Genomic DNA, 21,691 nt, shown 5'->3' with positions numbered 1-21,691 from the left:
AGTTCAGCTTTTCTCTAATTTACATATTGGCATAAATTACATTTATTAGTGGTTTTACTGTCCCTTTGAAGGAAAGAAAATTTGAAGAACAATGGATTTGATTACCTCTGTGAGTCCCTCCAATTCTGTGATTCTATTAAATACAACAAAGGTTGAGTGGCACATTAAAAATATGAAAATATCAAACTGGCCCAGGAGGCTAACAAAACACTAAAAATAGCATCAGAATGAGTGGTTAGCGCTGAGATCACATTTGTGTCTGGTATGAAGGTCTGTGTGTCATACACAGGAGCTACCAAACTTACTGAGGGCAGCAACTGAACATCAGTAAATGACATAAAAAACAGACTCCAGTGGTCATTATCTTTACTTAAACTTGCCGTCAAACAGACATCTTGCAGAAACCAGGGTCTTTTCAGGAAGTACCACAGTGATACCGTGAGATACAGCACAAGGTGCCACATGCTCAGGGAAAAAAAGACCATCTCAGTAAGTCAATACCTTGCAATCCAGTTCCAACAGACGATCTAAACCATCAGCAAGACCCATCTCTTCCAAACCAAAGCAGCCAGAATGCCCCTCTCATATCTCTTCTAGGGGCAATGGGGGTGGGGGGGTGGAGAGGGCACCAGGCAGAGTGTTATGTATTCATTATTTCATTCAACAAAAATGTTTTCTAAGCTTCTTTGGCAATGATGAACAACACAACACAGTCCAAAATCTCAAAAAGAAGCTTATAGGTGCCCTGGAAGAACTACCCTCAGCCAACCAACACTGTAAAGTCAGACCTAATAGTACAGGGAACTACGTTAGAGTCCAAAGTCAAACTCAAGGTAGCAATTACAAACAGTTGAAACGATCCTTGAAAATTCCCTGAAATTCCTCACAAAATACTATGCTGCCTCTCACTGAGTCCAAGATAACCAGTTCTTCAGGTAAATACCAAATAAAGTATTTTGCTTGCATGGTATGGGTCATGCAGTTAAACCCAATGCACAAGCTCTGAGAGGAAATGCAATCTCCCTACCAACTGCAGGCTCCCATCTCCCATCTCACGGTCACTTTAGGACCATGTTCATCTTTCTTCAATTGCTACTTCTCATCTGTTTTCTTTTCTTTTAGCCAAATGCATGAGTTTAATCCCCATGGGTAAAATATGCATATAAAGACTCCATTGTAATATCACCATCTTATTATTTACCCAAAGACAAGCCCAAAATGCCACCATTTCTTCGAGTCAACATAATGTGAATCCTTCTTTTGAATGCAAATATTAACTCTGAACAAGAGAATGAAGGTTTTTACCCAATTAGCTCCAGTTATTTGGAGAAAATGGGAACACCAGAGAGTGAACAGGTAAGTTTTGGTGAGTGGAGAGAAAAATCAAGAAAGATCCAGAATATGAAATACATTTCCAGCAAAGTGGGCCCTGTCAGGGAACAACGTGAACTCACGGCACACCCCAGCAAGAGGACAGAGGAAGCAAGAAGGGGATTCTGATGACACACATCCAAAGTTCTTCAGGGTCAGTCCAACCCTCCGACATTACAAAGTAAATCCCGTTCCCAAGTCCTCCAGGTGAGGAATGAATGGTTCCAGGGAAGAGATGGGCTGTAAAGCTACCCGGACTGGCTCACTAGGTTACCCAGTCAGCTACACAGTCCCAGCCGCTACTGCCTCCCTCCCACTTCAAGGTCAAGCACAAGCTGCTGTGGCTCCAAACATACCCCTGGGGGCTAATGGATCCCCCACATCCGCATCCTCACACAGTCATAGGAACGAGTGCCACGCCTACCACACCTCAGCTTGCTGGGGACATCAACAGTGAGCCTGGCCATTTGCTGGGAAACTTGGCCTCCCCCACTCCCAGACACGCAGGCATAGATTACTCCACTCGACACCAATGTTTTCTCTTCCTGCCTCTTCCTAAGGTCTCTTCTCATCTCACCTCTTTTTTAGCCTGTTTTCCTCTCTACGCCATCCTGTAGATTTTAGTGGTTACACCCCTGAGCAGACTCCATTGTTTCCCTTCCTTCATGTTCTCTTTATTTTTGGCTCGCAGGACATTCCTCTCTCTTTGCTCCAGATTCCACCTAGTCTTCATCTGTTTCTCCACCACCTTCTAATATTTAGCCTCCCATTTTCCAGAAGATTAGGTGGCACATTTAAATGCAAAAAAGAAAAAAAATGCACAAAAGAAAACTGTTTATACTAGTCAAATAAACGCCATATACATTTTCACACAACTACACTATCTAAACCCTGTTCCATTCTTCTAAATAATGCTTTAGCAATCCTCTACTCCTCCACAGGGGCCTTAAACTCATTCATCTCTGCAATTCCCTCCTTCAGTGAATTCCTGATCTGCTCAGAATTTTTACCTGACCTCAGTCCACATATACCACCATCTTAAATTCTCCTTTATGTGTGTGTGTGTGTGTGTGTGTGTGTATATATATATGTATATATAATTAAATTTATTGGGGTGACAATGGTTAATATGATCATATAAGTCTCAGGTGTAACTATATATATATTTATATATATATATGTGTGTGTGTGTGTGTGTGTGTGTGTATATATAAAAAATTAAATTTATTGGGGTGACAATGGTTAATATGATCATATAAGTCTCAGGTGTGGGTTTGTATGTTACAAGATCTGTATATTGCACTGTGTGCCCACCATATATTAGGCCCCCTTCAACCCCCATACAACACTCCTCCCCTTCCCTCTGGCTTAAATTCTTTAGCTGATTTTGGAAATAAAAAATTTTAAGCAGGCAATTAAAAAAGACTAGTAAACCTGTTCTTGACAGGACTAGACTTAACTCTAATGAGCTAAAATGACAAGCACATGGCTTGCTGCCAAGCTATCATGAACAGTTTAAGAATTCAATTCAAAATAGCTGATAGAATCTGAAAGACAGAGTGACCTCTATGCATTTTATCTTTTGCTTGCTTTGCATTGTGTGTAAGATATGAAACTCAAAGTATTAACATAACCAGTGTAGGAAGAGACCTTCAATTCAAGATTCAGGAAGAGGTGTCAGGGGAAGTTACTATAGCAGAATACTTATTAACTAGATGTAACTATTTTTATCTGCAGTGAACCTAAAATACATAATACATGGTTTTCCTAAATTTTATGCTCTGAAACACTTCATTAGTATTTTTTGTCTTACAGAATAAAATGATCATTTCTTTGCTAAAATGCTTACCTCTCTCACATAAATACTGAAACCTAATCATTAGAAGAATTTAACAGGGGAGCCTATAAAAACTAATTTAAATTTAAAACATTAACATTTTATCCAAATTTGAAAAAAATAGTGCATCAGTAGTCACATTTTCATAATTATGTATCCTCAAACAACAAGAACTGTCATTTTCACTGGATATCCACCCTTTCAGTAAGAAATGTTTTCCCATATTAGGGGGAAAAGTAAACTCTTAAAACATGAAAAATCATAAGCATTCAAGAGAGCTGACTTGAGATTCCCTTTATATCATTTGTCCATAAAATTAAGAACATCTTTCCTGAAATATGGAAAATGAAAAAAAGCTCTATTTCAAGTTTATGGAAAAGCTATTCCTCACTTCCCCCACCTCTCACACCTCCACCCCCAACCTTAAGACACAGGTATAGTTTGGGTAGCTCTACAGCAAGGGTATTCATACTTTAAGCCATTCTAACTTCAACCACTGTTCTGGTTTCTTGCTTCAGAAACCACTGTCACAAACCGAACACTGGAGATAATTAACGGAGATTAATGCAGTATTACCTTGAACAAGCAATTAAAAGAGGCTGAAAAACAGCAACTAAACCCCACACCATTTGCTCTTTCACAGTAGGAAGCTGAAGATAATCTTGTTTACTAAACATAAATCACTTGAGATCTGGCCAAATTCTTAAATGATATTCCAGATGGAAACGTTGCAAACAGGAGCTGCTCACATAAGTATTTTCTTCCAACTCTGAAAACAAACTGGACCAGTTTTTCTTGTTGCTTCTAGGAAAGTGATCACTTAAAGCCAATGAAATAATTCAACAAAAGGGCTTCCCTAGATTCAACTCCTGCTCTATTTTTGGTTCCACTTCTCTCCCCCTTCTTCTAGGAGTATTAGGTTTCTTGCAACTAAGTCTGCTTCCTCCTCCTTCAGGGTCTTATTTAAAAGTCTTCAGGCTGCAGAAAGCAAACTCTGTTCTTCAATCTAAACTTCTCATATATTTTTGAAGTACATTTACATTTTTCGGGGGGGGGGGGAGTCAAGATACAGCCCTTTAATTTTTTAATATATGTATAATTCCTTTAATTTTTTAAGTTCTTTTTAAGGTTGTGTGAGGTTTCTGCAGACAGGCCTCTCACAGAGGCTGCTGTGTTTCCTAGGTTCATGTTCACGTGCTGCCAGTTAGGAACAGCCTGGCTTGACTTTTCATTTCCTTGAGTTCAAGTCACTTAGACAGAGAGGCTTTGAGAGCTACAATGGGCAACAAGTCAGTGGATTGTTTGTTTAAAGGTGCTATGTTAACAGCCGAATATTTGGGTTGTGCTCCTTGATTCAACAGCCTCAGGTTGGTCAGGATTCTTTCTTTATGACTCTCTTTCTACTAAATATCACGGGAAATGCCAAGGATCCTGATAGAGATCCACTATGCCCCAGAAAACCCACTCTGAGGCCAGCGAGTGGGAGCCTGCTGAGATAACTAAACAAAAGACAGTGGAGAGAAGTCAGGCTCCTCCACCCAGATGAAAACCTCATTTGGTTTTAAAGTGTTTTGTAACAGGAAGCCCTGGGTTAAATCTCAGACCCCATAGGTCTTAGTTTTTTATTCTACAGCTCCGGATAATCCCTTACACACTGTTAAACTAATGGTACATAATATCCCTGGAGACTTTACCCACATCTGCCAACACCTACATTACAAGCTCCTACTAAACTTCCATTTAGTCTGATTTTCCACTTCTATATGCCACACACCCCCACACTCCCAACCCCACGCACACCTGCACCTCACAGGAACCGCTTCCTTCTTTAATCCCCTCCCCAGGCACCTGGTGAAGACTTTTCTCCAGCCCGTCCACGCTGCTGCAGACCTGATCTTGCGGTTTCCTCTTCCTGTAGGACCAAACACACTGCCCTTTCTCCCAGGCTTGGCTGCTTCCTCCAAGGTCACAAAGCTGGTCGGTGCCAACACTGAGTAGCTTAACCACTGCCAGATGATTTTCTTCCTACCCAAATGCAATTCCAAGTTCTGTGGCCTAAAATCAAAACACACATCACAGAGCTCCAGAACCAGAGTCAGGCAAACCTGGCTTTGACTCTGCTACTTACCGTCTCTGTGACATGGGCAAAGAACCTCTCTAAGCTTCAGTTTTATCCCTAAGATGGGATAACAAGAGTATTTGCCTTTATTGTGGAGACAGAATGAGATAATGCATGTGCCTGGCATAGAGTAAGCTGTCAAAAATTGTTAGCTATTTTTACTGTCATTATACTGCTATTGTATTATTACAGGGATAACTGGCATAAACAGACATAAACTGGAAGGCTTCAGGCCAAATTTGGAAGTCTGTTTGGCTGTTACAGTATATTTTGATTTTTGCGTTTCCATTGCCTTTGAAAAGGTAAATATTCTCCAATCTGTCACAGTCCTCATCACTCCTCTTTAGCATCTTATAGTCTCATTAAACTGTCTGGTCCTTGAGTTTGTGACACCCCTTCCTCCCCAAACCAAAGGTCTCAGAGCTACAAAGGATTTTTTTTAAACAAAGACGTTACAGAACTTGGGCAGCTAGACATTATATAAAAACCATGCCTTTTAAAAAACCATAGCAAGGAGCCATCAGTTTCCAAAAAGGTAAAGATCTCTCAATCAGTCAAAAGGCATATACTCTACTTTGTAGTTTTATGGACAGTAACAACTTCCAAACATGGAGAATTCATAAGGTTCTTCCAAAACACAGAATCCCACTGTTAACTTTCTTTGTCTGGCACAAATGGATAGAGCAAATGTAACAGTGGCAGATCAGAAAACATACTTCAAAAGCCAGGCTCTCCCCTAAGTGCAGAAGGTCATTTTCCAGGCAATTTCAAAATGCACCTGTCAGAGGTCAAGACCTTAAAGTCACCTATTGCTTTGCACATATCAAAAAATTAAATTGTCTGACATCTAATATTTTTCTTTGCTTACTAACTTAGCCCACATAGATTTTCCATTAATGATAAAAAGAGATAATAGTTAAGAAATACACACACACTTTCTTAATAACATAATTTCTGGAAAAAATACACTGTAAAACATACAAAAAATTAAACACTATAAGACTATAAAGATATTACCTTTTACAGAGATTTATTTTATTTTTTCAATCTTCACCCAAGGATATTTTTCCATTGCTTTTTCAGAGAGAGTGGAAGGGAGAGAGGAACAGAGAAAGAGAGAGAAACATCAATGTTAAAGAGACACATAGATAGATTGCCTCCCACACGTGCCCCAACCAGGGCTGGGAATCGTGCCTGCAACTGAGGTACATGCCCTTGGCTGGAATCGAACCCAGGACGCTTCCGTCCATGGGCCAATGCTCTAACCAGTGAGAAAAACCAGCTAGGGCTATTACAAAGATTTACTGATATAAAATTAAACAACCATAATTTCTATTTAATTTATTAGAAAATCTCCTTCTCCTATCATTCCCAAAAGTCGTTCCATTGAAAAGATTATCTTTAAAAAAAAGTCATTTGGCACGGCTGGCGTGGCTCAGTAGTTGAGCATCAATCTATGATCCAGGAGATCAAGGTTCCATTTCTGGTCAGGGCACATGCCGGGGCTGCAGGCTCGAACCCCAGCAGGGGGCATGCAGGAGGTGTGCAGGAAGCAGATGATCAATGACTCTCTCATCATTGATGTTTCTATTTCTCTCTCCCTCTCCCTTCCTCTCTCTCTGAAATCAATAAAAAAATTTTTTCAAAAATCATAATAAGTTAAATAAATAAAAGAAGGTCATTTGCTTTCAAATACTCTAAAATAAAAACAAATGGGCTCTTTTCAAGGGTTACAAAACAGTTTCAAAATAACTGCAAAATTAAAGGTGGGTGAGGTCAAAACTTTCATCACAATAACCAATTCAGTGATCTTATATGAATACAACTCAAATTTATCCTTTATGGAATCTGTGCAACCTCTGGTCTGAGAATCCAAAATAAATACAATTAAAGTAATTTACATAGAAAAAAAGGAGTAAGGGCATTTTCCACAACGTTAACAGGGATTCTTTCTAGGTGTCTGGAATATGGGCAATTTATTTTCTCTGTGTCTACGTGTCTTCTACAAGTCGTCTTCACTACAAAAAAGTTATTACTTACATTATCAGATGAAAAATATTTATCTATAGATTTTAACAATAGTGTGCCTAGCTATCATTGCAGAATCAGGATATATTTTCTAAAGGCCTGAGGCCCTCAAGGAGTCAGGAGTCATTGTGCAAAAAGTAGCTCTGCACCTGGTATTCCTCATTGGCTCCGCCTTTATTTCCTCTTCTGAGAGGTTTAATGACCAGCTCCCCTCCCTAGAGTTCCATACCAGCCACACAATGCAGTCCTTCCTGCTGCCAGCTAGGCATCTTCTCTGTGCTCCCTGCTTCTATCTTATACTCCAGACTACTTTAATAGAAACTGCACTTAACATTTGTTTTATAGACCTCTACAGAGCTTAACAGAGCTCTCTCAACACATAGCAGACTTTTGATATCTATTTGTTAAACATAAATAAAACAACTCATCAATCAGTTAATGGTACAGTAAACCCAGCCTTCTGCCCTTTTGCCTTTAGGGACAGTGCTGTATTTTACGTGTGATAACAAAGACTGAGCTGTGGTTCCACGGATGGAGATCAGGACGAATAATGTTGAAGGCTTTCAGAAAACACCCAAAGCACTGAACAAGAAGTGGTTTCTCCCTAACTCAGCTGTGAACTTCCAAAGTAAAAGGACAGATCTGGGGGTGGGGGGATGCACACCTCAAGAAAGCAATGTAATTCACTCCTGTTCCTTGTGTCATTCCTATGGAAAGGCATGTGATGTTAGCTGCAGACTCCTAATCCAGCATTACTATTCCAAAGAGATACAATCAGCAAACAGTATGAGGCAGGAGTAGCTGATCCCTGCTGGGGGGCGACCAGCCTGACCCTGCCCTCATTGACAGCAGTGGTTATCTCAGCTTACAAAGCCTACGAAGCACTGGCAGAATTTTCAGGGTTCTTAGACAAAACACTATTATTACAGTGATGTTAAGGCTGGCTAATAATAGGGGAAACATCCTTATATGCTTTGGCTTCAATAGCTTTAATTATACTTACTGAATTCTCAAACCAGTGGGGGTACAAATTGCACTAAGAAAAATATGAGTTATGTGTGTAAAATTAATTGTACTGGGTACTGTGATGCTAGTTAATGCTTAATGCTGTGAACTTGTGATTATTAAACTGAGCTGCTTCCACGTCAAATCATCATCTACAGAAACTGGCCAAGTGGGGGAGGGAGGGACTAGAACACGACCTCCCAATGCAACCAGGTGGCTATGGCTCTGTCTGTCCCCAGCCACAGTAAAGAATTGGCCCTTCACTGTAAGCCACCAAGAACTGCTGTTGGAGTGAAGGAAAATCCACACAGGTAGACAAGGGAAAAATAAATAAATCCACATAAACATTTCCATTTTCACACACAAACTCAAGTTAAGAGATATATTTATAAATATTCCTTACTCGACCTCTTTGACTCTGTAACCTTTCAGGCAGTTATAATGCAACATTTATGGTCAAAAATGCCCTTCAGGAAGCACCTGTGCATCTCTTGGGCTTCTCATGTTTTACAACAACCTCTTCTTCAGATTTCTGAAGCCTATTGTGCCTAACGTTCTCTGTTTTCTTCACTAGACTGTAATTGTTAGGTTGAGGAGTGTTTTATGCAAACACAGCTGTAAACACTTAGGAAAATGAAAATGTGCCCTGGAGGAAAAAAGTAAACTTACTAGCCTCTAGTTCTGCAAAAGAGCTATTTCACTGAGCTCTGTAGTGAGAAATGCCTAAAATTCGGCATAGCTCGTCCTGCATCACACAAGCAGACCCAAAGTTACTTACAGGAGTGAAGTTCCTGGCCCAAATAGGAAACAAAAAATGACTGTCAGTCTTTCACACCAATAACTCCAATGCTTCTTGGTGAGCCTCTAAGGTGATATACCTAAATCAGGAGGCAAATGAATGCCACTACAAACCCTTTGATCACTGACTCTCTTTGACTTAGCCCAGTGATAATGAAAGCCATAGTTTATCATCACCTTCCTCCAACAAAAATCAAAAGAGCATGGCATTATCACTGAAAGCCTTGATACCCAGTAATTCCATGTCTACTATTAAAACAAAAAACAGAAAATAACAAGTGTTGATTAGGATGTGGAGAAACTAAAACCCTTGGGAATATAAAATGATACAGCCAGTATAGAAAACAGTATGGTGCTTCCTCAAAAAACTAAGTAGTAATTAATAGGACTACCATATGATTCAACAATTTCACTTCTAGACAAATACCCAAAAGAAATGAAAGCAAGTTCTTGAAGAAATATATGTACACACATATTCATAGCATCATTGTTCACAATAGTCAAAAGGTAGATGCTTCTGCAAAAAGTGTCTATCAATGGATGAACTGATAATCACAAAATGTGGTGTATACAGTCAATAGAATATTATTTAGTCATAAAAAGGGAGGAAATTCTGACACATGCTACAACATGGATGAACCTTGAAACATTACATAAAGTTAAACCATCACAAAAGAACAAGTACTGTATGATTTCGCGTATATGAGGTACTCCGAGTAGTCAAATTCAGAGTCAGGAAGCAGTATGGTGGTTCCAGGGGCTAGGGGGAGGGGAGAATGGGGGTTCTGTTTGGCAAGATGACAACAGTTCTGGAGACTGATGGCAGTGCTGGTTGTACAACAATGTGAATGTACTTAATGCCACTAGTTAAAATGGTAAATTTTATGTATTACACTAATTTGCTAAGACTACCACCACAAAGTTCCACAGGCCAAGCGGCTTAAACAACAGAAATGTATTTTCTCACACTTCTGGAGGCCAGAAGTGCGAGATCAAGATGTGAGCAGGGTCAGTTTCTTCTGCGGCTGCTCTCATTGGCTTGTCGGTGGCGGTCTTCTCCTCGTGTCTCCACATGGTCTTCCTTCCGCCACTGTCTACGTCTCAATTTCCTCTGCTTATCAGGACACCATTCATATTGAATTGGGGCCCACCCAAATGACCTCATTTTAACTTCATTACCTCTTTAAAGACCCTGTCCCCAAACACAGTCACATTCTGAGGTACTGGAGGTTCAGGCTTCAACACGTGAATTTGGGGGGATACAATTTAGCCCATAACATGTATATTTTACCACAATTTTTAAAATAATAAAATAAATGGAAGCAGGCAGAGGGGGAAAAAACAACCTGTAGGAAGGCCCCAAGGAAGTAAAAGGATGGTGATTAAAGGAAATGAAAGCAAGCCCGTGAGTCTGCAGCAAAGGGGGGAGTGATAGCTAGTATCATGAACAGAAGAGAAATGAAAATACAATCCTTGAAACTCATTCCAAAATTTACAAAAACTCAAAAGAAGGTAAGCCTTCTTAAAAGCTGCTTATGTAAAGAGATATTGCTCATTACCATACATCGGTAATTAACTTTTGAAAGACAGCTCTGGACTCAAAAACAGATACACTACTTCAAAGTGTCATGTTTGCACTTTTATTAGAGTCCTAAGTCTTCCAAAAAGTTTTCTTTCCAGGCTTTGTGGTTTTTTAATAAATTATGATTGTGGTGAAATATAGGTTACATGACATAAAATTCACCATTTCAACATTCCATGAAGTTTTGATTTATAAATCTATCACCACTTAAAAAGAAAATTGTCCCTTAAATACTCAGAAACCTAAGCATATACGTTCTTTTTTTACAGGCAAAAGGAAAGAAACCATTATTTGTACAGTTGATCCTGGAAAATATATGGAGTTTGTATGATGCTGTCTTTTAAATGCAGTCTTTTAAAGGTTAAGATAACTTCAGGGCACATTGTTAAATGGAGAAAAGAATGGGTAGTAATTAATGCTATCATTTATTTATAAAGCCAACTTACAAAACATTAAACTTCAGAGATGTGTTAACCACAGTCAAGAAAACTACCACAGCCCTCCCCAGAGATCTGGACCAGCATTCACAGCCCGGCTCCTCTCTGAGCCCCAGTGCTGGTCAGCCTGGGCCCGGCAACACTGAAACATCCGTCTGCGTCAAGCATCACGAGCGCTGTCCTCCAGCCTTCACAGCGTGCACACCAAAGAAAACACTCTGAGCTACTGAAAGTCAGGCTACTTTTTCAACCAAAATTGTTTCACAGTAGGGGTCGATTAGGAGGAGGGAAACAAAAAAGACTCAAAAAATTTTAAAGTGCCAAAACCTACTTCTCAGTTTTGTCAAAAATTAACCACAACCAAAGGAGTGTCATAATTATATATGCAGAAAACTGAATCCTGTCCACACGGAAAAAAATTAATTCTGTCACATATTATAGATATCTATACATACACCTACACTTATATATCCAGGATATCTAAGGAAACCCCACCAATCAATAAGAAAAAACTAACTGGAAAAATATGGCACACTTTTACAGAAAGGTTAATAGCTATTTGAAAATATATCTTTAACCTCAATGATAATCAGGAAAACGAAAATCAAAGTCACAATAGGGTAAATTATACTACATATAAGTCACATCTCATTTTTAAACAACATACAATAAGATACGATTTCACACCCACCAAACAGACAAAAATTTTTAAAAATTTGATCACACCAAGGGTTGTCGAGCCACAACTTCATACACCCGTGTGGGATACCCTGGTACAACGGCTCTGGCATCCAGTCGTCACCACCTAGTAAAACTGACCATCCAAATACTCTACTCCACGCTTCCACCCCTAGGTTTATACCTTAGAGAAACTCTAGCAGATGTGCAACAGGAACTATGTTCACACCGATCTTTCTCATGATTGCAAAAAGTGACACAAACACCAATGTCCATGAGTAGTAGAAAACATAACTCAATGTGGTACGTCCTTACAACGCAGTGCTATACAGCAGTCAAATAAGTAGCATACAGCTTCATGAATATACATAGATGAATCTCAAACACAGAATCTTGAGTAAAACAGCAAGGTTCAGAGGAGTACGTGTTGTATGATTCCGTTTATACAAAGACCAAAAGGAGCTAAAATTAAACAATATATTGTTTAGCGATCAGTATACATAAGGCAAATCCATGTTTTTAAAAAAGCAAGGGAATGACTGAAAAATGAAGAATAAAAGCCAAAAACAAAATGCTATTTTTTAAAAGAATACCCTTTTGAGGTTTTAATTTCAATACAGTTGACAGCCTGGTTGTCCCTCCCGAATCCCTAATGAAGCAAAAGCATCAAATAATAAAACAGCCCAGCCGGGAGTGGCTAAGCAGCTGAGCGGCGACTAGGATCTAGGAGATTGGGGTTCGATTCCCCGTCAGGGCACATGCCCGGGTTGCGGGCTGCAGCGGATCAATGACTCTCTCATCATTGATGTTTCTATCTCTCTCTCTCCCTCTCTCTGAAATCAATAAAGATATATTTTTAAAAATAATTAATTAATTAATTAAATAAAACAGAAGAATTCCATGAAGATTAAAAAGAGTTTACTGAAAGAGAACTTTAAATGGATAAGAGATTTCAGCAAATCTCTAGGAACCAGAGCAGGAAATGGGAATGGGCTGACAGATGAAACAGTGAGAGGAAAGCTGCTACCCAGGGGCCACCAAGGAAGCAATCTGCTCAACAGAGCCCCAGGGAGGCTGTGGGCTCAGAGTCAACAGGTAACACAGAGTGGGGATGATATGGGGCAGGAATAGGGTGATGAAGGTATGACAGTCAGTACTCCCACCCCATCTCCCCACCCTCTAACAGAGACTTCGGGCAGCGTGGCCTAAAGTAATGACAGCCAAAACATCGGGGGCTCATCTCTAAAGGAGCTGGAGCACTTTCGGCAGTAAGGAGTGAGAGATGGCTTGTGAAGGCTTCTGAATGAGCTTTGGTCCCTCAGAATAAATTCTCCTCTTAGGGCATTTCTGAAGTAAAGGAAAGTGACCAGCAGACAACGTGGTACATCTCACACACACACACACACACACACACACACACAATTTGGAATTCCTATTCACGTGAGATGAGCAGCTATGGGGAAAACTCTACATACAAATCTTTTTTATATAGTAGAGGAAACTCCCCAGTCCTTTATTCTTAATTATAAATAGGCAAACAAGGGAAATCAGAAAAACTGGGGGTAAACAAAACTAACACTGAGAGGAAATACAGTTAATTCAGGAAACAAAAGAGCATTTTTATAAAAAATAACTCTAAAACAATTCAAAGAGGTTCAAGAAAATACAACCATTACACAAGAAAGAGACACAATGACAATAAAATGATTAGAGAACAATGAACTTTTTAAAGATTTTTGAAAATAGGATTACTACAGTAAAAGTTCAGTGAAAGTACTATGAGATAACTGTGAGGAGGTCTCTCAAAATGTGTAATGAAAAGACAAAAGGATAGAAGATAGGGGAAAATAAATTAGAAACAAAAAAACAATGCAGGAGGTAGAATATCCAACTAAAAGCTGCCCAATGTGTACCACATTAAATCCTTCCCCACCCCAACTCAACAGGTCATTGATCCCAGGGAAATGGATTCATAAGCTGAATTAAGCCAATCAAACAATCTTTTTGAGAATGTGAATTGTGAAAAATATGAACAAAAACCATGGGTCGCGTCGATGCTGGCGGTATATATACATCGGCCCAAGTGAAAGAGAAGGAAAGAGAAGTGGAGAAAGGCAGAGCAAGAGAGGAGGCAATGTGACCATGATTCTTTACTTCTTAGCCCATTCCATAATCCTCGTGTGTGCACTGGTGTCACTGAGATTGTCTGTTAAATCCTACATTTTTCAGGTTTTTTTCTATTTTAAGTGAGCTTGAGGGGGCTTCTATTCTTTGCAACCAATAAGCTCTAAGACAGCAGATAACTATTGCCTGGAACTGCACAGTAACCAAGAGACACCGCATTATGTCTGCTGTGACATGGGAACACCCTGCCTTCCCCTTCACCGATCAGCTCTGCAAAACACAATATTAGCCCCCCACTGCCTGTCATTCTGTCAGTATTCTGCACAAGTGTGAATCATGTGGTATTATTGAACATTATTAAGATTATATGTGATCAAATACTCCTCATAATTAAAATGTCAAACTCCAAGAATAAACATACAAGTGTATTCAACGGAAACTTGAAATTGTGGAACAGTCAGAAAAAGGAGAATGTTAACTTGCCTTACAATGTGGAACAAGAGAAATAAATGATTCAAGATTTTAAAAGAAAATGAAAAAGAAATTCATGTCTTTTGTGTCTTTACTGAGTTTTTCGATCAGCCTGAAAAATTAGAAAGCTGTAAAAATTTCTCTTTTGATGACATGAATCAAGTTGATTTACTTAGAAAGGGTATGGAATGCCATTGTCTAGATTAATCTGCAGTGTACAAAAAAAATACTCTTTGAAGTTCAAGAGATGGAAGGAAACTCTTTTGCATATTTAGAAGGTAACTTTCATGCATTCCCAGGCTAGTTAACTAGAGTCAAACCACAGCATGAGAATCTTACGCCAATATCTGAGAACCTGAAAAGTGAGTACTGTGCTGAGCAGGGGAGTGGATGACCTCCAGGTGAAGGGATGGAGTATGTACACCCCATGATCAGAAGCAAGCAAGATGTCTTTCCTAGACTTTCTGATTTCACAAACCAGTAAAAATTACATACACATACACACACGCACACACACAACCAAGTCAATAGCCAATTTTCTACTTTCCCAATGAAAGATAATTTGAAGCCATTACTATTACCATCATTTAATTTTTTTAAAAATAATTTGATTGATTTGAGAGAGGGAGAGAGAGAGAGAGAAACATCAATTTGTTGTTCCACTTATTTATGCATTCATTGGCTGATTTTTGTATGTACCCTGATCAGGGATTGAACCTGCAACCTTGGTGTATCGGGACGATGCTCTAACCAACTGAGCAGCCTGGCCAGGGATTATCATTTAATTTTTAAAAAGGACATTTTAATGCCACAAAAAAGTAGGAAAGACTCATCTTGGCATTTTCTGAAGCTCTTTGAAAATTTCATCACATGCTAGGCTATGCACTTACATTAAGTCAAGTTTGCTCCAGTTTAGCAGGTTTTGCTCTAGCTATGATTTGTGATTCATTCCCTAACCTCCAACTCCATTATTCCATTAGTCCCTTCCCTCAAAAAGGTAATCATAAAGTAGGGAAAGTAATAAATACGCAAATGGAACATTTAAGAGTAATGCAACATTTGGGAGCCCAAAACATGATACAGATGACTTCACGTATGTAAGAAAGAGCTGAACGCTTCTCTAGTGGATTAAGAAAGATGGATTTGGATGAGTGAAGAAGGAAAACCTTACCACGTGATGAATGACAGCACAGTGTGAACAGAGGGGCTTTAAAGCAGGAATGAAAATGCTTGAGGAGCCCAGCCAGTGTGGCTCAGTGGTTAGGCATCCACCTATGATCCAGGAGCTTTCACTTCAATTCCCAGCTAGAGGCATGCAGAAGGCAGCCTATCGATGACTCTCTCTCATCACTGATTTTTCTCTCTCTCTCTCCCTCTCCCTTCCTCTCTCTGAAATCAATAAAAACATTTTTAACAAAAGAAAAGAAAATGCTTGAGGGGCTCAGCTGGGGGAAGAACTGTAATCTAGAACCAGAAAGTTCTGTGTGGTTTTGCTGGATGCCAAGCCACAGAGTTGGGACTTCATTTAGAAGCAACAAGGAATCTCCAATGGAACTACCATGACGAAGCAATTCAGGAACATTAACCCAGCAGGAGCTATGACTTTAGTAGTAAGTGTTGGTAACTCTAAGTAATTTCCTGGGCGGTTCTGACTCAGAAGGTTCCATTTGAAAAGATTCAGGTCCACTTACCGTGTATGAACATGTCACTGTTTCTGCACCTAGAGTCTTGGTGGCAGTGACTACCTAAATCCCCTTGAAAATCATCCAATTTGTTCCGTCTCAGGTAGTCACCTCCTCTGGGATTTTGTTCTTGGTAACATGAAAGCAGTTTCATTGATGGAAATAAGTAAGTCATGAAAGGGAGTTGTTTTTGGAGAGAATCAGAAGTGATCAATTAATATAAATGTCCACTAGCCAATTGAGGACTCATTCATTTATCCAATAATATTTACTGAGCCCCTACCTGGCACCAACTATGTACCAGGGACTTGAACAAAAGATACCTGCCCTTGTGAAGCTTACATTCAAGCAGGGAGATAGGCAAACAATGAACATAATAAATACTTATAAGTATATAAAAAGTACTTTGGGAAAAGAATATAAAATGAAAGGAAAAATAAAGGCTGGTGCTAATCTACCAAAAACAAAAACTAATTGAACCTAAAAGACGGGATGAATTCCCCCAAAGAGTAGACTATTTGGTTAATGCCTCTTCCACTTCTAAAATCCTGCCATTCCAGATCAAGGAATTTGACAAAAATAACCTCAACCTTCTTGCTAAACAGAAGATAAGATCAAAGAATCATGGAATTTTTGTGGTTTGAAGCGGTATCAGAGGCCCATCACCACAGAACTGCCATCTTCCAGTGAGGAAATGGAAGCCCACAGAATTTAAGTTAGGCGATGCCAGAGTAAAACAGGGCTGGGGGGAGAAGGGGAGTTCCAGAACTCTGGCTCTTCTTGTAACTTTTAACAGCAGAAGCCCTTTCAGTCACTTCAAAGGAGCTTCAAACCCTATTGAAGGCAATGAAAATTATTTTTTAATTACATAAATAAATGGCTTAGCCATCTAATGGCAATAATAAAAACAGCAAACACTTAAATAGCACTAACTTTGAGCCAAACACTCTTCTCAATCTTTGCCATGAATAACAAACTCTTTTAATCCTCACAACCCTATGAGGCAGTTGGTGACTTTAAAGCATGGCTTCTCCTTAAAAATGCAACTGGTTAAGTTTCATTTGAAGAAAACACACTTTAGAAGTAAAGGAAATTTGAAACTAGATTATATAATCAGTATTACGTTGAATAACTGGTGTTACACTAATTCAATAAAGGCTCCTTAAAAATCTGTTTTCAACTACACACTATTTCAAAGACACTCTTTCAAGACCCGAAGCAAAATTTTTAAGAAATGAAATTCTGGTAAGGCAGGGTTTTTGTTTTTGTTTTTAATTTAACAAATCTTATGATTTGATTGTCAGAGGAGGGAAAGGGAGAGACAAATACAAGGCAAAAAAGTTTTCTCTGGTTAGTATTTTTCCGAGCATCTGATATTTCAAGTTTTACTACGAGAACCATGAGGCTTACCAATAACATACGATAACACGATAATGGGTAAAAATACAACAAATTTTTTAATTTTTAAGAAAACAAAGCTTTCCTTTCTCAACACACCAAATGTAAATTTTGTAAATTTAATTACAAAATAAAATTTACTATGCATCTGATAATCTAGCTAGCCTTCAGTTAACTAGATTCATTTGCATTTCAATGGACTTCCCTATTAAAGAGTTTGACTTTGAGTCACCTACTATTACAATTCACTGCTGGGTCTGTCCTCATTCTTTGGTTGTACTGGAACTTAATCATAAATAATAAGAGCTGAATCCATGGGTCACTGGCTACAGCTCACAATCATTTTAGAGGTGACGTAATCTGCATTACATAGTAGTTGTTTCTACATTATTTGTATACAGAGATCTCAAAGCAACTTCTAAACCTTCACCGATTAAACTGTTCCTCTCCTAACAAACTCCTTATCTTTTTTTCTATGGGAAGAGAGAGCTGATCTCTCTTAATGGAGCGAAGTTAGGCTCCCAACTGTGATATAGCAGTATACTTAGATATGAATACAAAGGAAAATAGCACATGTTGGCTCCTATATTCAACATCCTTTTCTCGTTCATAGGAGCACCCCAATTCATTGTGCCATATTTTCCAACACAGCCCTTTGACCCTCAGCATATTTCAAAACCTTCACTGGCATACTACCTATTTCTCTCTCCATACCCATATCACTAGGGAGAGTCCAACATGAAGCTATTTTTGAATAGCCTAGTAATCCTCAATTCAGCTATTATTTGATTGCCAAGTGTGTGCAAGGCACTGTGATAGCACTGTAAAGAATATTTTTTAAAAGTAGTAGAATCCTTATCTTCAAACAGCTTTTAATACAAGTAGGATAAGATAAGTACCAATCACTGTAGCCACAAGGTAGAATGAGAGCCAGAAGAGAGGCTCTCTACACACTGCTAAGGGGGAGAAGGGGGAAGAGGGGGAGGGGGGAGAAAAAGGAGGGGCAGGGACTCTAAGCTTTGCTGCAGCCAACGTGTAGAGGGGAACATGATCTGTTACAAGATTCAGTGTCCACAGGGTAAAAATAAACCAGCTGCTCAGAGAAAGAACAACTATTTTTGATACTGAGATCAGAAAGCAATTCAACCTATGGTTCCCTATAGAAGATTCTGTTAAACGTAATAAAAATTCTAAGGATATTTTTTTACAATAAACAATGATATGTGTGAGCAGGGTTGAGAAGCTGTAATGAAAGCCAAGAAATTTAGCATGGACACAGGGCAGAAGAGCAGGCCTCAGCTCTGCCATGACTGCAGACTCCATGCCTGCAGCAGTCACAGAGAAGGTACTAGAGCATTATGGCCACATTCAGAATAACTGCATTTCTTTTCAGGCAATGAGATGAGTCTAAATAAGTAAATGCCACTGTTAATTAACAAAATTTATTTATCCTTATACAAGTTGAATCAAGATATTTTTATGTCAATATTTGACACTTGATGTACATAGGAAGTAGGTCATCAGTCTGAAACAAACCAAACTTACTTATATCTAAGAATGACTGTTTTTAAAATAAAGTTTCTAAAAATATCTCATTTGATATTCATTTGATTCTACAAAGTGTTTTGTACCACTTAAATTTCTATCAGCAGAGGCTTGCGGTCTTCCCACTTTATAGGAATGGACAGAGTGGTTTGAGAGGATGACACTTTGTCATTTAAAATTAGGGGAAATTTTCTATTGGAGGTTACATAGAGCAAATTCAATAATCACAGATGTCCCTTTAATTATTTGGCTATTTTAATTTAAAAGATTCCTGTTATAAAGGAGTCTGCTTCCTCACTTGGTCACTGAAAGGAAAAGTTTCCCTCTACAGAATGAAAAAGAAAAGATCTTTCTTTAGACAACAGAATCTAGGAATGATTGGCGGTAAGAGGTCAATTATTTCTACCTAACTGATGACCTATTCATTGCTTAACAGTGAGCAACCACCAACACTACACAGTCTTCTGGGGCAGGGTTTGCATACATTGATTAGAAATAAAAACACTGCCATGACTAGACAACATTGTTCAAATTCCAGTGATCACTCCCAGGCCATTAGTAATATCCACTCCAAGTTTTCAAATGGACCAACTATTAAAATTTATGAGCCCTGGCCGGCATAGGGGTACGTACCTGGTTGTGGGTTCGCTCTGCAGCCCCGGTCAGGTTGCATGCAGGAGGCAACCAATCCATGCATCTCTCTCACATCAATGTTTCTCTCTCTCTCTCCCTCGCTCCTCTCCCCCTCCCTCCCTTTCACTCTCTGAAAAGCAATGGAAAAAATATCCTCAGGTGAGGATTAACAAAAAAGTAAATGTGATTAACGATTTTCCATGAGGTACAAACATTTGTACTCCTCCAGGAAAGCAAAACTATTTACTATCACTTACTATGAAAGAGCTGCTCTAGGAAACACCAGAAGATGTGACAGGAAAATTTCCCTATAGCAAATGAGGTCACAAAGCTGTTTGTGTTGTCCCTGATTAAAACTGAAGTCTACAAAGGAGTCACGATAATATGGTCCAGTGTACAATTTTTCATGCAACATTGTGAATTGAGATGGGAGCGGAGGGCTAAAAGTTCAACAGTGTAGTCTTATTAAGAGAATATTAGCACTGAAGTACAAGGAAACAAATAAAATAAATACCCAAAATTACAATGTTTCGCAGTTTCCATCCTTACCTCCTTTCTTTCAACAGTGAGCCCTAGCCAAAGTCATCTATCCTACAATTATCACCCCAAACTACATATTCAAACCTGGAGCTAAACTCTTATTTTCATTTACTTCTCTGACACTTTTACCTCAAGGTCCCACCACATTAACTCCATAAATCCCAAAATAATCTAAGTAATCTGTCCTCTCAAACACATTGTTCCTTCTGCCATTCCTAGTTTGTCATAGAAATCTTCCCAGTCATCTAGGCTTACATTCTTGAAATTGATTTTTCTCCTTTCTCTCCCGACTTCCACATCTGATCAGTAGTCTGCCTTACTATGTCTACCTGCACAACCGTCCCTCGATCTCTAATCCAGCCCCAGGGCTATTTCCTGGATCAACTCCCCTATAAATCAGGGCCATCACAACAGCTCCTGAATTATCTCCTAGCCACCTCTCTCTGCCCACTCCAATTTATCTTTTATACTGCTGCAAGAATAATATTCCTAAGGCTGTGATTATGCCAGGCTACTAAAAAACCTTCAGCAGCTTCCCTCTGCTTACCTGAAGCAACTCGGTTCATCACACCTACCTCCCGTGACTTTCTCTCTCGAACAGCATGTGCTCCAGCCAGTCCATAAGTCTAGTCACTCCCAAAACAGCCTGGGTCTTCCCTCTTTTGTTCATGGTAAGGTAACCACGAGATGCCCTCCCTTCGTCTCAGCATACTTTAACACCAAGTTTCAATGTCACCTCACTCAGGAGGCCTTCCCAATTCTCTCAGTGAGAAGTAACACATCCTCCTCTCCCATACCCCATCCACTTGTCTAGGGCTGTCATTCCAGAGAGTAATTATCGCATCCTATCACCAGTCTCTCCCCTGCCCAGCCCACATTTCAGGGTGCTCCACAATTACCATCCTGAAAACACACCTGGCCCAGTCAGCAGACTGCTTACAGTCACCTCTCAGTTCTCGCATGAGGCTAGGCAAGGCCCTTCTCAGTCACATCACCCAAACATTTTGTTCAGACATCAATCACTGCACACGTTGAATCATACTGCAGTTAGGTCTGTCCCCTCCAGGGCAAAGATCAAGTCTTACTTACCTCTGCAACCTAATGGAGCCACCGAGTTCCTCTCTGCACATCTTCCTGTTTTAATTCTCTGCAGAGCAGGTCTTTTCTTGCTTACTTATTGCCTGTCTCCTTCCCACGCAAAGGAACACTCAATGAGAACCCAGACCTTGGCTGCTTTATTCTCAACTATATTCCTGATATCTAGAACACTTCCTGGCACATAGTAGGTGATCAAAAGTTTAGGATGAATTGACAAGTAGATAAACGGTCTGCAGTGTGCAGCCCAGTCCTGCCACACCACAGGTGCCAAATAAATGTCTGCTGAGTGAATGAATTTTGCCTTGTATAAGAGTTATTTTTATATATATTTACAAGCTCTGACAG

General features: G+C 39.4%; 1 protein-coding gene across 3 annotated transcripts in view; it reads right to left on the bottom strand.

Moving 5' to 3' along the window:
* FHIP1A (FHF complex subunit HOOK interacting protein 1A) overlaps positions 1-21,691 on the bottom strand; it is a 188,455-nt gene that overhangs the window by 147,628 nt on the left and 19,136 nt on the right. Inside the window, exon 1 of one of the 3 annotated variants that reach the window (XM_081134047.1) lies at positions 5,057-5,158. The exons of 1 other annotated variant lie outside the window; for it this stretch is intronic. The gene's annotated coding sequence lies outside the window, so the exon portion shown is untranslated. Of the gene's footprint in view, positions 1-5,008; positions 5,159-21,691 lie in introns of those variants that run through there. One more of the 3 variants, XM_081134048.1, reaches the window with a different exon arrangement.

This window comes from Miniopterus schreibersii (assembly GCF_964146895.1).
Source record: "Miniopterus schreibersii genome assembly, chromosome: 4".
NCBI classification, from domain to species: Eukaryota; Metazoa; Chordata; class Mammalia; order Chiroptera; family Miniopteridae; genus Miniopterus; species Miniopterus schreibersii.
The sequence above is the reverse complement of the archived record's forward strand: the minus strand, read 5'-3'. Positions and strand labels throughout refer to the sequence as shown.